The following is a 13,140-nucleotide window of genomic DNA, read 5'->3' on the forward strand; positions in this document are numbered from 1 at the left end:
CAGTGCATCTATATTGTATCCAAATAGTGCCGATGGAACTAACAAATGCATAATCAGTCTAGCCCATTCCTTTGAAAATAAATTGATTCTTCAGCACTTTTCCCCAAACTCCAGTTGCTTTGAAAATAAAATCATTCTCTTTTTTTTCTGACACCAGTGAATTTTAAATGTGGGCATTTTCTCATCAAATGATTGTTTTTGTGGTTTTCTCCTACTGATTGGACGTATCTAATTATCCAAATAGCTATTTAAATAGAATGCATTTTCAGTAATGTCTTTAAAGTGCAGTTTGAGGAGACGCAGCGTTCTATGACCTTTAGACCACAGCCACCTGCCTTGGCTCAGCCCTGAATGAAATTAGGCACCACAAACAATCTTAACATCAATACTCATGGATTGTTATTGGAATCTACGTTTTAATTTTTTAATTGCCAAACAAGGCAACTACATGGCCATAAAAGGTGATTGAAAGTGCTGGTACAAGATGTGAAACTGACTGTTTTCCACTTATAATATAATACGAACACAGATTTATCACTGGAGCTTATTTTCTGTTGACATTTTTATGAAAATAAATGTAGTTTGGGAGACTTTGCCCCACTCTGTTCAACCTTGACTGGAGACCCTAGTGTAGCATGTCTCCAGATGAGTTCTCCACTTGTAGATGTGTGCTTGCTAAAACACAAACTTTTCCTAAACACTTAAAATGTAATCATTTTTCTCTTTCCTCATGTGTAATTGATATATCTACTTCCCTTATAAGGACTGCTGTTGACCTATTATCCACATAAATGATGGAATAAGGGAATATATATATATATATATATATATATATATAGTAACATAACTGTTGGGATATTATTGTACCACCTTCGTTTTGAACCAGAAGAATTGGATTGAATTTCAGTTTTGTGTGTTTTCTTATTTCATGGGCTGAATTTATAACATCAACAATAAAATTCTGAGTTTAGAAGCAGCTTTCTTTGATGGCATTCTTTTCCTCAATTTTTGACTCCAGTCACACTTAGTTTTTCAAAAAAGCTGAACTCCCTCCTGCCACAGGATCTTTGCATATGTTGTTCCTTTTATTCACAATGCTACCATATGGCTCAGATTTCTTGACCTAGATAGATAAAGGGAGAGGAAGGAGTCCCAGACAACCTGTGGACTTCTGGCTTATGACTGGATGAATGCCAAAGCTCTGAAGCAGGAATGGATACAGATGAGAATGTATGGAAGTAGAAATGACAGTTCTGCCCAAACAGGCTGAGTCTGAAGTCCAGCAAGGCAGCCACCTGGGGTGTAGGAGCTGGATACCGGCACACAACAGGGCTCCAACACAACTACTGGTTTAAATCAGGAGAGTTTCACCTGACTAAAACAAAATGCACGCATTAAGACGGACAGTGGTTGGCTCTGCCCCCAAGTAACACAGATCAAGACAGGAAAGGGGACTTCCAAATTATGTGTTGCCAAAGCTTTTAGAGTGAAAGATTTTCAAGAACGATCAAGATGGAGGGATGAATGGGGGTTCAGGGAGAAGAGAGTTCCTGTGAAACAAACAATGCAACCTCATCATTGAATCAGAGATACAGTGCTGAGAATAGTCTTTGTACCGAGAGGTAGAAGGTCAATGTCCTCTTTTCTTGGTGTCCCACACACCAGGAATGCAGAGACTGTGACAAAGACTATTCACTGGACTAAACATTACGTCAGATTTATCTTCTCTTAGCTCATATGTGCACTTCCTTATAAAATCCTGTTTGGGCAAGAACCTTAACCAGAACCCCCACCCTCAATATTTCATCAGGTTCCTCATCCTCCACCTTCCCACAGGTAAAGTTTAACACCCTGGACTATCTTCAGCAAGAACCTTGTTAAGTCAATTTAGCCAGAACCCCTATTTACCCCTGATGTCTCCTCTTACAAATTTTCCATCCACAGCCTTCTACCCTGCTTTTTGGTTAAAATTTCCACTTGCCTGTGCTGTATTCACAGTTGAGCTCAATCTGTCCCCCACTGTAAGATCCCACTGCAGTGGTCTCTATACCTGTCATGATGGTCCTGAACAAAGTCTCCCTTGCCATCTCTAGCAAGTGCCATTGATTTTTCCCTAACAATTGTCCCATGGTTATCAGAAACTCTAATGGACTTTTTAATTTCTTTTTGATATATACCAGTGTTATAACAAGAATATAATAATAAAAATAGCAGTATGATGAAAATTTTTGGAGGCTTGGTCAGATAGTCATTGTGCAAATAGTGATACAGAGGCCCAGGAAATGTAGCTGGTGAGCAACAGAAGCTCAAGCTTTTCTCTGTCATGGAACTTCAATAACCTGCAGGTACTCCTTTCCTGGTTAATGATATGGCTCTTTAGTAATCCCATGGAGTTCTTAAGACTTATTTGCATTTCAGATCTCAGCAGCTTTTACTGGCTTCTTGATGGTGTTGGTACCTAGAAGGTGACTGATACAGAATCAAGTAAAAAATATAGAGAAAACCTTTCAGTGAGATTTTTGTGAATATCATTACAATTTCCACTCAAGATGTTCTTCACATTGGCAAGTCTCCATCAACATTGCAACTCCTATGCTACCATAAATACCTGGTGCTATTAACCAAAGAGACAGGAAGTGAAGATTTTTCTGACTGCATTTCAGAAGATGTGTTCAAGACTTGACATCTTCATTAAAATATCTGACTTTCAAGACCATCTTCAAAAGCATTCTTCAACAACCCTGGATATTTCTTCATCCAGTGTTTTCTCCATACACACTACTCTTCATGCATCCAGCATTTTATCCAGAAAGACATGATCTCACATAAATCCCTACAGGAGGGAGAGAAAAGCTAATGCAGAATGTAGATCATCACATGATGTTAAAATCTTGGTTGGGAGAGAAGCAATTCTGAAATGGTGGGGTAAGAATTTCCAAACTCCTGATCATCCATAAAAGTAACAAAAACAGTAGAAAAATTGTCAAAATAAGCTTTTTCAGAGCTCTGGAAATTAACAAAATTATAAAATAATCTGGGTAACATTTATTTAAAAACGGTGACTGAATCTCAGTAAGAACAGCAAGATTTTTGGTGTGTTAGCTCATCATATTCCCAGACACTTCATCCCAGCTCCATGGTCTATCTGAAAACCAACAGCTTCCTAATCAGAGTAGCTCTGGAAACCAGCAGCTGGAATGAGAAGAAAGGACTTGGCACTCCAAAAGAAACACAATTCCTGACAAACTATCATTATTTAACCTATCTGGCAGCTCCCCAGAAACTCCCTACTCAAGATTTTTCTGTACATGTCCTGACTCTGAACTTGTTCAAGGAGAACAGCTATTTCCATGGGACTTTTTTTTTCAAAACACAGCTTCAAATTGTTTCATATTACAATAATCTGAGGTCATGATAAAAGTTAGGAAAAATAAAAGGATGACCAAAAAACTTAAGGGAAACCTGGGGAATGACATATCCATAGTGGAGTTTGAAAAGTTCTGAGACACTCCTGGGAGTCTAGAAAAACAGGAACATGCATAGGACTGTGTACATGCTTAGGGCTGTGTGCATGAGTGGGGAAGAGCCCTAGCTCTCACTACTCAGTGACGTGGAGGTTCTGTGCAAACAGGGAGTGAAGACTGAAGATGGAGTTGTAAGCCACCAGCGTGTTGCAGAAGCCTTAATATGAGCACAAAGGCCCTCAGCAAAGCTAAGAGATTTGTTGGTTCAAGGCAATTTAATGAAATCTCTATCCGTTAATTTATTGACCTTAAGTTAACTGAGCAGAACCTAGAATCACACATGAAAAACAATACAAACAATACAAACAATTCAAAAGTCACTAAACAATTGGGGTGACTGGGCGGCTCAGTCGGTTAAGCATCTGACTCTTGATTTCTGCTCAGGTCATGATCTTGTAGTCCTGAGAGCAAGCCCCACACCAGGCTCTGTGCTGACAGCAGGAAGCCTGCTTGGGATTCTCTCTCTCTCTTTCTCTGCCCCTCCCCTATGCCTCCCCAAATGCACACACAGAAGCATGCATCACACACTCTCCTCTCAAAAACTAAAAATAAATAAAAACATTTTTAAAGAATCCCTAAACAGGAAACAGCAGCAACGACAACATAATCTGGAGGGAGGGAAGAAATAGGATTTTGAGATTTGCCAAATCATTTTAATTAAATGTTTATTTTTCAACAAAAGTTATGAGACATGAAATGACATAGGGAATGCTGACCCATACCTGGAATAAGGCAAGGTTGTCTACTCTCACCATTTCTGGTCAGCATTCTACTGGAAGTTCTAGTGACAGCAATTAGATAAATTGGAAAGGAGAATGTAAACTACCTTGACATGTACATATGTCTATGTAAAAGACAAAAATTTGTATACAGAATGTGTTAATAAATCCAGAAAATATATTATTAGAACAAATAAAAGAGTCCATCAAGGTTGCAGGATAAAAAATCAAAATAAAAAAATCAATTGCATTTCTATACCTAAGCAATGAACAATCCGAAAAATAAATTAAGAAAACAATTACATTTAAAATATGTCCAAAAGGATAAAATACTAAGGAATATATTTAACAAAATACATACAAGATTTGTATAATTAAAATTAAAAAATATTGTTGACATATTTTAAAAAGTCTTAAATAAGTGCAAAGACATCCATGGTTTTAGAAGAGAAGTAAAAATTCTGTTGAGATGTCAGTCCTCCAACACTAATCTACAGATTCAACATATATATATTCTCTATCAAAATCTTGGCTGAGGTTTGTGCAGAAAGTAATATATTCATGTGAAAATTCATATGAAAAATTCATACGGGAATACAATGGGCCCAAAATAGCTAGAACAATCTTTAAAAAAGGACAAAGTTTGGATGATCCATACTTCCCAATTTAAAAACTTATAAAGCTATAGTAGCCAAGGCAATGTGGTACTGGCATAAGGCTAGATATGTAGATCAATAGAATATAATTGAGAGTCCAAAAATAAATAAACTCTTAAGTTTATGGCAATTGATTTTCAATAAGGGTGTCAGGAAAATGAAATGTCTTTTTAAGAAATGGTACTGAGATGACTAGATATTTGTGTATAAATGAATACAGCTCAACTCTTACTTTATATCATATGCAAAAACAACAACATGGCTCATAGAAATAAATGCAAGTGCAAAACTAAAAAAACTCTTAGAAAAAAAACAGGGCTGTTGGGATGTTGGATTAAGTTATGGACCCTTAAGATGCAACACTAAGAGTATATTTATGAAAGAAAATATAGGTAAGTTGAACCTCATTAAAATTTAAAATTTTTGTACTGTACCATCAAAAAATAGTCAAATTGAAAAGTCAATTTACAGAACGTGAGGAAATATTTACAAATCATACAAGTTTTCAGAACAAAGAACTTTTGCAAATAATCCAATTTAAATATGGGCAAAGGACTTGAATAGATATTTCTTCAAAGAACGTCTACAAATGACCAATAATCTGAGGAGAAGATGCTCACTATCATTAGTCAGGGAAACGCAAATCAAAATCCCAATGAAATATTTCTTCACACCCACTATGATGACTAACATAAAAAAATGGCATAGCAGAAGGTATAAAGTTATTGAATCGATGTATGTTGTACACCTGAAACTAATGTAACATCGTGTGTCAACTACACTTAAAAAGCAAACAAACAAAAGGAATAAAATACTGATATATGCCATAAGATAGATAATCCTTGAAAACATTATGCTGCAGGGAAGAATCCAGATACAAAAGAGCCCTGTACTATATGATTCCATTTATACTAAATGGTCAGACTAGGCAAACCATAGAAACAGTATGGATTGGTGGTTTTCAGAGGATGGGGAGGGGCAAATTGAGATGGACTGCTAATGAGTTCAGGGTGTCTTTTGGGGGGAGATGAAAATTTCTGAAATTAGATAGTGGTGTTGGTTGCCCGATTCTGTGAATATACAAAACAAACAAACAAAAAACCTCAGAGGGTGAATTTCAGAAGATGTGAATTATAAAGTTATTATCTGGTAAAAGTGAAGGAGAGAGAAGTATTCTGTGGGTCAGGGAAGGACTGAAGACATCAGGCCTTGCAACGTCTTGTTCTGACCCCATGAAATGGGAATGCGGTAGTGGAAGGAGTATCCTTCAGGGACTTCACTTCAAATCTCTTTGACATTAGAAATTACCCTAATTGTTTTCAGGCTTAAAAAAAGATTTTGATCAATAAAAAGTCTTCATCCTTACCCTTTAGAATTTTCTAGATGGTAAAATGTTACCATAATCCCCAGAGCCTTTTTCTGTTGTCTGATCTCTCATATAAGCTCTCATTTTGGGGGTCTGTAAAACACAAGCATTGAACATAAAAGTTGCTCTCCAGCACATTCTTGAGATTACACTTTATATTCATAATTGAAAATTCAGCATCAACCCCCATTTTATCACACCTAATGATTATCATAATTCCCTTCTTTCAAACCCAATTATTTTTCAATTAGAAATTCAAATGGTTTTTCAAGTTTCTATCTTCACCTTAAAATGACAGAGGCACTCCACACAGACTATTTCAGCCACAATTTGAAATACTGTGTAATGAGGATATTTTTAAATGTCAATTAAAATATTGTGATAAGAAAACCAAGTCCATTAATGAAATATAAGATGATAAATATCTAATTATTTCTTGACGAAAATCTCCATTAGATGCTTTTAGCATTCTATTAATGTGTAGGAGAAACAGAATAGAGTTTTTTTTTTTTTTTAAATCCTTTAGAGTTTTAATCTTCTCCCTCTGTTCTCCAAGATTTGTTAATTCATTTACAATCTGATTGGACCTGTTGGTAGCAGGTGAAGCAGGAGAAGGACTCAGAGACAGGAGAAGCGATATGTGTTGAGGACTGAGGACAAGGAGGCAAAGTGTGGTAACTCAAAGGAACTTGATTAGTTTAATTTGATTGGAATCCATAGTGCATAAGGAAAAGCAACAAGAATCTTTTTCATTTCTCTCATTGAATCTTTTAAAAACAAAACCTGTAAGGCTGATTATATTTCCAGGAGGAAATTACGATTCAGCCTATGTAGGTGGCTTGCACCATTTCACAAAGTCCTGGAATAGTAGGGCTGGTCCGCATACTCATTTTCAAAATTCCAGGTCTTTGGTAAGCTTTTGCCTTTCCCATGGATGCCTTTCTCAATTTTCCTGGTGTGGAGAGAATGTCCTGGTGGAGTAAGTTGGAAAATGAATAGAAACTTAGAAAATAAGGGCATTGAAGGGATGTGCATCACATTAATCACTGATGGTGAACAGTGTGGCCGATCCCACTGTGCTTGACTCAGAGACACCATTCCTGTGAGTCTTTACTGAGTGAAGAGGGGAATTTCAGGTTATGTTTCTATACAGAGAGATAATTCCAGAAGACAGACCCTTTAGTCAAGAACAATTCTAAACAATGATGGGTGACTATGCTGTGCTGCCTTGCTCTTTGATGAATAATCATACTATATTGTCATCCAGAGTTGAGATGGATGTTCGTGCACAGATAGCCCCAAACTTTAAAATTAAGCCATCTGTTCAGTAATAGTTTAGCATGGGAACATTTTTTATCAACACTGAAGAAGTACAGGAGTAGTATATGAATGTGCGGACATGACACCATTTCTTTCACTGATCGACCTTTCAATGGACAAATTGAAATATCCCGTAGTCTTCTCTACAAGCATTTATTAAACATATGTTGCATGTGTAGGTGTAAATTTGATTATTTTGTTACACACATACATCAAAGATTTAGCTCCCCTCTAGAAGTCATTTATAATATGAACAGCGAGTAAAAATTAGCGCACATTTGGGGAAAGCATAAAAGTACCAATTCCAAGTAAGTCATTAAGGGGGCTGTGAAGTTTTAACAATATTGGCCCAGGGCTTCATCACCTATTACTCACGAGATTTCAAACATGCTACTTAGCATCTCTTTCTCAGTTTTATTTTCTATAAAATGGAGATAATGTACTTTATTACCTATGTTATTATTATGATAGATGATATGCATGCAAAGTGTCTAACACAACTCTCAACAAATATTAAATACTCAATAAAAGCCAACTATGTATTCATAATCATTTATTATGTTTTAATTACTAATTATTTATCAAATAATTAAATATTTACTAAATAACTAGCAATTAATAAATTGTTTGTAATTATAGCTAAATTTTTTTTATGATCTCAGACAAGTAGTTACTTTTTGGGTAACCAATGTTGATGCGGAATCAATCTCAACAGAGGATCCTGAAGATTCCCTTCAGGCAGAAATCTTCTGGCCCCAGTTGAAAAGATCCAAAAGATCACATAATATCATGTGCCACTTTGCTTCTCTGGTTATCCATACATACCTCATCAGGGCTTCAAGTACTTTTTCTTCTTCTCATTTCCTTTAGTATACTACATTTGTCAAACATCTGCCCTTGTGTGCTGATGAGTGTAACTTGAACTAGGACACAAATTACCTTGACGCCCTGTTACAGAGATTGGAAATGCTATTTTCATGTATCTGCTAATAGCCATCCTCCCCAATAGCGCCCATGTGACCTTTAAATATCACAGAAGCTAAGTGGCAGAGGAGAATAATAATGGCATTTTAATTGATTGGTAAATTATTGAGCAGCATTAGCTAATCCACCGTAACACTTCTTCTCTCTGCCCCACTCCATCTCGCTGGAACAAATCATTATGCTCTCTGGAGGGTTCCTGTTTTTCTTACATGTGAGTCTATGATCCATTTGACCCTGTCTTCTGTGGTGTAACATATAGGCTAGCTAAAAGAAAGTGCAGATAAATGTTGGAGAAAATAACTGTGTGGAAATCGTATGCTAAAAAGCAAATGTCATTGTAGACTAGGTCTTACTGAAGTTCTAACTATTCTGAGTAAGTGATAATAGTACTCTGAATTTATTCTTGCTATTTTTAAAATGATTTTTAAATGAGTTTAACAATTAATTTCAAGTCCCTTTGGACATTATTTTCTGGGGTTCCTATATTTCTGACCCTGGTAATAATTACCAAGCTTTGATATTAATCTCAAGTGAGTGACTATGTGACCCTTGTCCCATAATATGGCATTACTATCTTTGGAAGCATTTTATTTAAAGACAGCCAGATGTATTCCTCCCTGCTCAATAAAATTCTGACCTCATGAAAATTTCCAAATCATCTTAACCCATGCTGAGTTTACTCCTTCCTGGAAATATTTAGAATTTTGTAATCCATTATCAGGAAAACCTTACAAGTCTTTGATACGTTTCAGGAAGCAGTGGGAAGTGTGGTAAAAGTGGGGAAACACAAAGTCATCAAGAGCAGTCTGACCATAAGCACTGGATTCTCATGAACCTCAGTTTCTTACTCTCAACAGTTCCATGGAGTCATGAGAAAGAAATAAGAAACCTGCAGCTCCCTGTACTAGGAGTTTGGGGTGGCCCCTGGACTATGCAGCACAGACACTCTTGATGGCCCAGGCACTCAGAGTGTGGTCAGCAGATAGTCCCTACCCCCAGCAGAAAGAGCTGTCATCTGTCCAGGCAACCCACATCCAATGACTGATTATCAACCAAGTTAGTCCAAAGTAGTAAAGCTCTACTTATCCTTCTATGTTCCCATATGGACCCCAAAGCTCCTACTGGGTTTGGCAAAGGCTTTGTCAGGCTTGTGTCACAGTTGAGCTTCTCCTGCCTGGTCCTGGTTTCTCACCCGCTCTCTTATAAATGGTCATCCCTAAATTATATCCCCACCCACCATTGTGTCTTATCATCTGATTCCAGAGAATGAAACCTGAAATGGTACTGACACACACTAATCTTACAGTTGAATTTTTATGTCCTCCCCCAAGGACAGGAAACCAAGCCTTCTGCATTTTCCCCTGCCTCTCCTTTGATGAGACCTTTCAAGCTAATATCACTCTCTAGTCTTATCAGTCTCCATTCCCAACTACACCACCCCCCAACAATATAAGCATTGAACTCTGGGCTCCTTCAGCAGTCTCTCACATTTATTTGCCCTATGTGGCATGTCCTTCTCCTAAAAATGCCATAATTCCTTTACCTCCTAGAACATTTAGTTCTGCTTTCAATCCTCTGAGAAAATTTCTTGGGCCCTTTGGTTTGTATTTGGTGTTTCCATGACCATCTGGGCTTCCTTGTGCAAGTAATGATTGTGCTGTGATATACATGTTTATGTTTATCTCCCCTATTCATCTGTGAACTCACAGTAGGGGGTGATGAGACAGTGAAAATCATACTCTTCTCCATAGCAACAGTTCCTAGCACAGGGCTGGGGTGTGTTAGGCATTTAGAATCATTTGTGGAAAAGACTGGAGGGATAAGCAACTGAATTAATTAACAGTTGATACTTTTTCAGTGTCATATTATTAATCTTCCCAGATTGCTCCCCTCTTACTGTTACCATTAGTGTTTTTGAAGTGAAGATACTTCTATATGATTCCAAACCAAAGGAATGGACTATGTGTCTATCTATCTGTCTCAAGAAACGTTCAGAGGAAGAGATTGGCTATGTGCTATTTCTGTCTGCAGAGTTTTCAAAAAACCATGTGTCACAACTAAAGCTTCTGTACCCACAGATACACTTATGCTGGCAGTGTGTGGTGTGTATGTAACCTTCTCTCTCATTTGATACTAAAATTAGCTCATTAAACAAATAACTTATACAGCTTACACAAGTTCAGTATCAAGATGGCTGTTGGGATTTAGAAAGCTCCGGGGAACAACAACTTGCAATGAGTTCAATGGGTGGGATGGGAGGGGAAGCATGTACTGAGAAGTGAGTTATAAAGCCAGAGAGAGAGGCAGCATCAGTGCAGTGGAGTAGATATGGCAATTCAGGAGCAGAGGAGGAATAGAGAGAAAGACTTATACTTCAGAGTCAGGTGACTGAGGTTTGAGGCTCATTAGGTTCATCTGGAAATGGGGATAATACTTAATTCATAGAAATGTGATGAGTATGTTTTATCCTCATTGGTGAGGGTTTTAAATATGTTTGGAATGTTGGCATAAGCAACATGAACATCAATGAGTACTTTCTATCGGTCTGACGACAAGATGGTAGACAACTTCACTTACTTCCCAATTCTACTTAGGAACAGGCCTATCACATGACCAATCATGTTTAGACCAGTGTTCTTGGCCATGAGGAATGTAAATTCTTGTAGAGCAGGCTTCCTTCAACAAGCCTGCATGCCTTCCTACAAAATGGGCAGGGGTTCTTGGAGGACCTTATCCAACTGAAATCACCAACATTTAAGAAATGGTGTTTTCTGGGGCACCTGTGTGGCTCAGTCGGTTGAGCATTTGACTTCAGTTCAGGTCATGATCTCGAGGGTTCATGAGTTCGAGCCCCGGGTCAGGCTCTGTGCTGACAGCTCAAAGCCTGGAGCCTGTTTCAGATTCTGTGCCTCCCTCTCTTTCTGCCCCTTCCCCCCTTACACTCTCTCTCTCTCTCTCTCTCTCTCTCTCTCTCTCTCTCTCAAAAATAAATAAACATTAAAAACGATTAAAAAAAAAAGAAATGGTGCTTTCCCTTTGAAAACAGACTGACTTTATTTGTTTTGGATTTTGTGGTTTCCCTGAGTATTTATAATGAATGTAGAGGGGATTACAGCATTAGGTCAGAAGCCCAGCACCAAGCTCTTAGCCTCTGGAGAGATGAGGCTTCTCTCTCAGTGTCAAGTCCCAGTTGTAAGAGATCTGGGCTCCACTCACCTTCTTGGGCCATTCGTAGAGTGCAGATAGTCTTTTCAATACATCCTTAAGAAACACAAATGGAAGAGTTGTGATTCCTGCCCTCCTTGCCAAGGCCATCGGGACTCAATCAGATGCAAAGGGAATAAAAGTAAAGGAATGATAAAAGGAATCTCATTCAGCACTGAATTCTCTTTTTCAGCCCACATTCACCGTTTAGAGCAATGAGAGTGAACTCACTTAATCCATGAGCTGTACAGTAACCTATCTACACTGCCTTTGGCAATTGCCTCACAGGCTGGCAATCTAGATGGCACTGGACTATGTTCCCATCCCTTATTTATAGTACAACAAGTTGGGAGGGTGAGGGAGAAGAGGTGTGGACAGTGATTGGAGATGGGTCTTGAGTACATTGTGAAATTTCCAGAATCACAGAAGCTAAGTCCTGGCACATTCTGATGTCAGATACAACAGCTCCTAAACGTTTATTACATGCCAGATACCCATTCTGGCAATGGGATACAGAGAGGCAACACAGTGATTCAGTTAAGGGTTGGGATTCTGCAGTTAGTATGCCTGGGGATGAGACCTGTCTGATCTCCTGACATGCTGTAAGGCTTGGGAAACTGTCTCCTAGTCTGTGCCTCAGATTCTTCCTCTGTACAAGGAAGATAAGAAAAATACTTGCCATAGGGTTGTTGCAAGGATAAATGAGTTAATACAAATTAGGGACTTAGAACAATGCTTCAGTAACTTCTCAATAAGTGGTAGCTACTATAAATATTAATGAGGAGAAAGATAGGCCAAGTACCTCTGCTTCCTCTAGCTGCAGCTGAACTCCAGATTCTACCCCCACTGCTTCCCTCCCCAGATGTGGCATTTGGTGCCCTTGTCAATCTTTGCCATTATCAGTGACCTTGAATTTTATAGCTGGCCCTGTTTCCTGAATCTACACATTCCTCAATACTTAGTCTTGGGGAAGTCTTCCGAAGACTTCCTACCTTCTCACCTCCACCTTCTTGCCCTCAATCCAGTCATATGCAGCATTTCCAAGTTCTAATTCTGACAAAGTTGGACTTCCTGTCTATGATCTCAGAGACACATCACTTAACATAATTTAACCTCAGTTTTCCATCCATGATAGAGGAGCTAGACATTAATTAGATAATTAATGAATTATTTAAGGTCTTTTTCAACTTTAATTTCCTGTAATTTATGACTATAGCCTGTTAGTCATTTAAAAAATAACCCCATTCTACCTTTTGAATCTAAGGTAAACATACTAGATGTTCCCCCAATATGGAAGTGAAGTTCAGCATTATCAAGGTTAAGAGCTCTGGACCCAGGTCATAACGGAACTGGTGTTTGTCCATGGT

At 38.1% G+C, this 13,140-nt stretch overlaps 1 long non-coding RNA gene across 3 annotated transcripts in view; it reads right to left on the minus strand.

Moving 5' to 3' along the window:
* The window catches only part of LOC131503861 (uncharacterized), a 34,710-nt gene extending 24,496 nt beyond the window's left edge, over positions 1–10,214 (minus strand). For 2 of the 3 annotated variants that reach the window (XR_009257661.1, XR_009257662.1), the window contains exons 1-2: positions 10,113–10,214; positions 6,266–6,358 (exon numbers count right to left, since the gene is read on the minus strand). This is a non-coding gene — a long non-coding RNA (uncharacterized LOC131503861). Of the gene's footprint in view, positions 1–3,030; positions 3,193–6,265; positions 6,359–10,112 lie in introns of those variants that run through there. The other variant, XR_009257660.1, reaches the window with a different exon arrangement.
* Between the last annotated feature and the right edge of the window lie 2,926 nt (positions 10,215–13,140).

The sequence above is a fragment of the Neofelis nebulosa genome, chromosome 2 (genome assembly GCF_028018385.1).
Source record: "Neofelis nebulosa isolate mNeoNeb1 chromosome 2, mNeoNeb1.pri, whole genome shotgun sequence".
Taxonomy (NCBI): domain Eukaryota; kingdom Metazoa; phylum Chordata; class Mammalia; order Carnivora; family Felidae; genus Neofelis; species Neofelis nebulosa.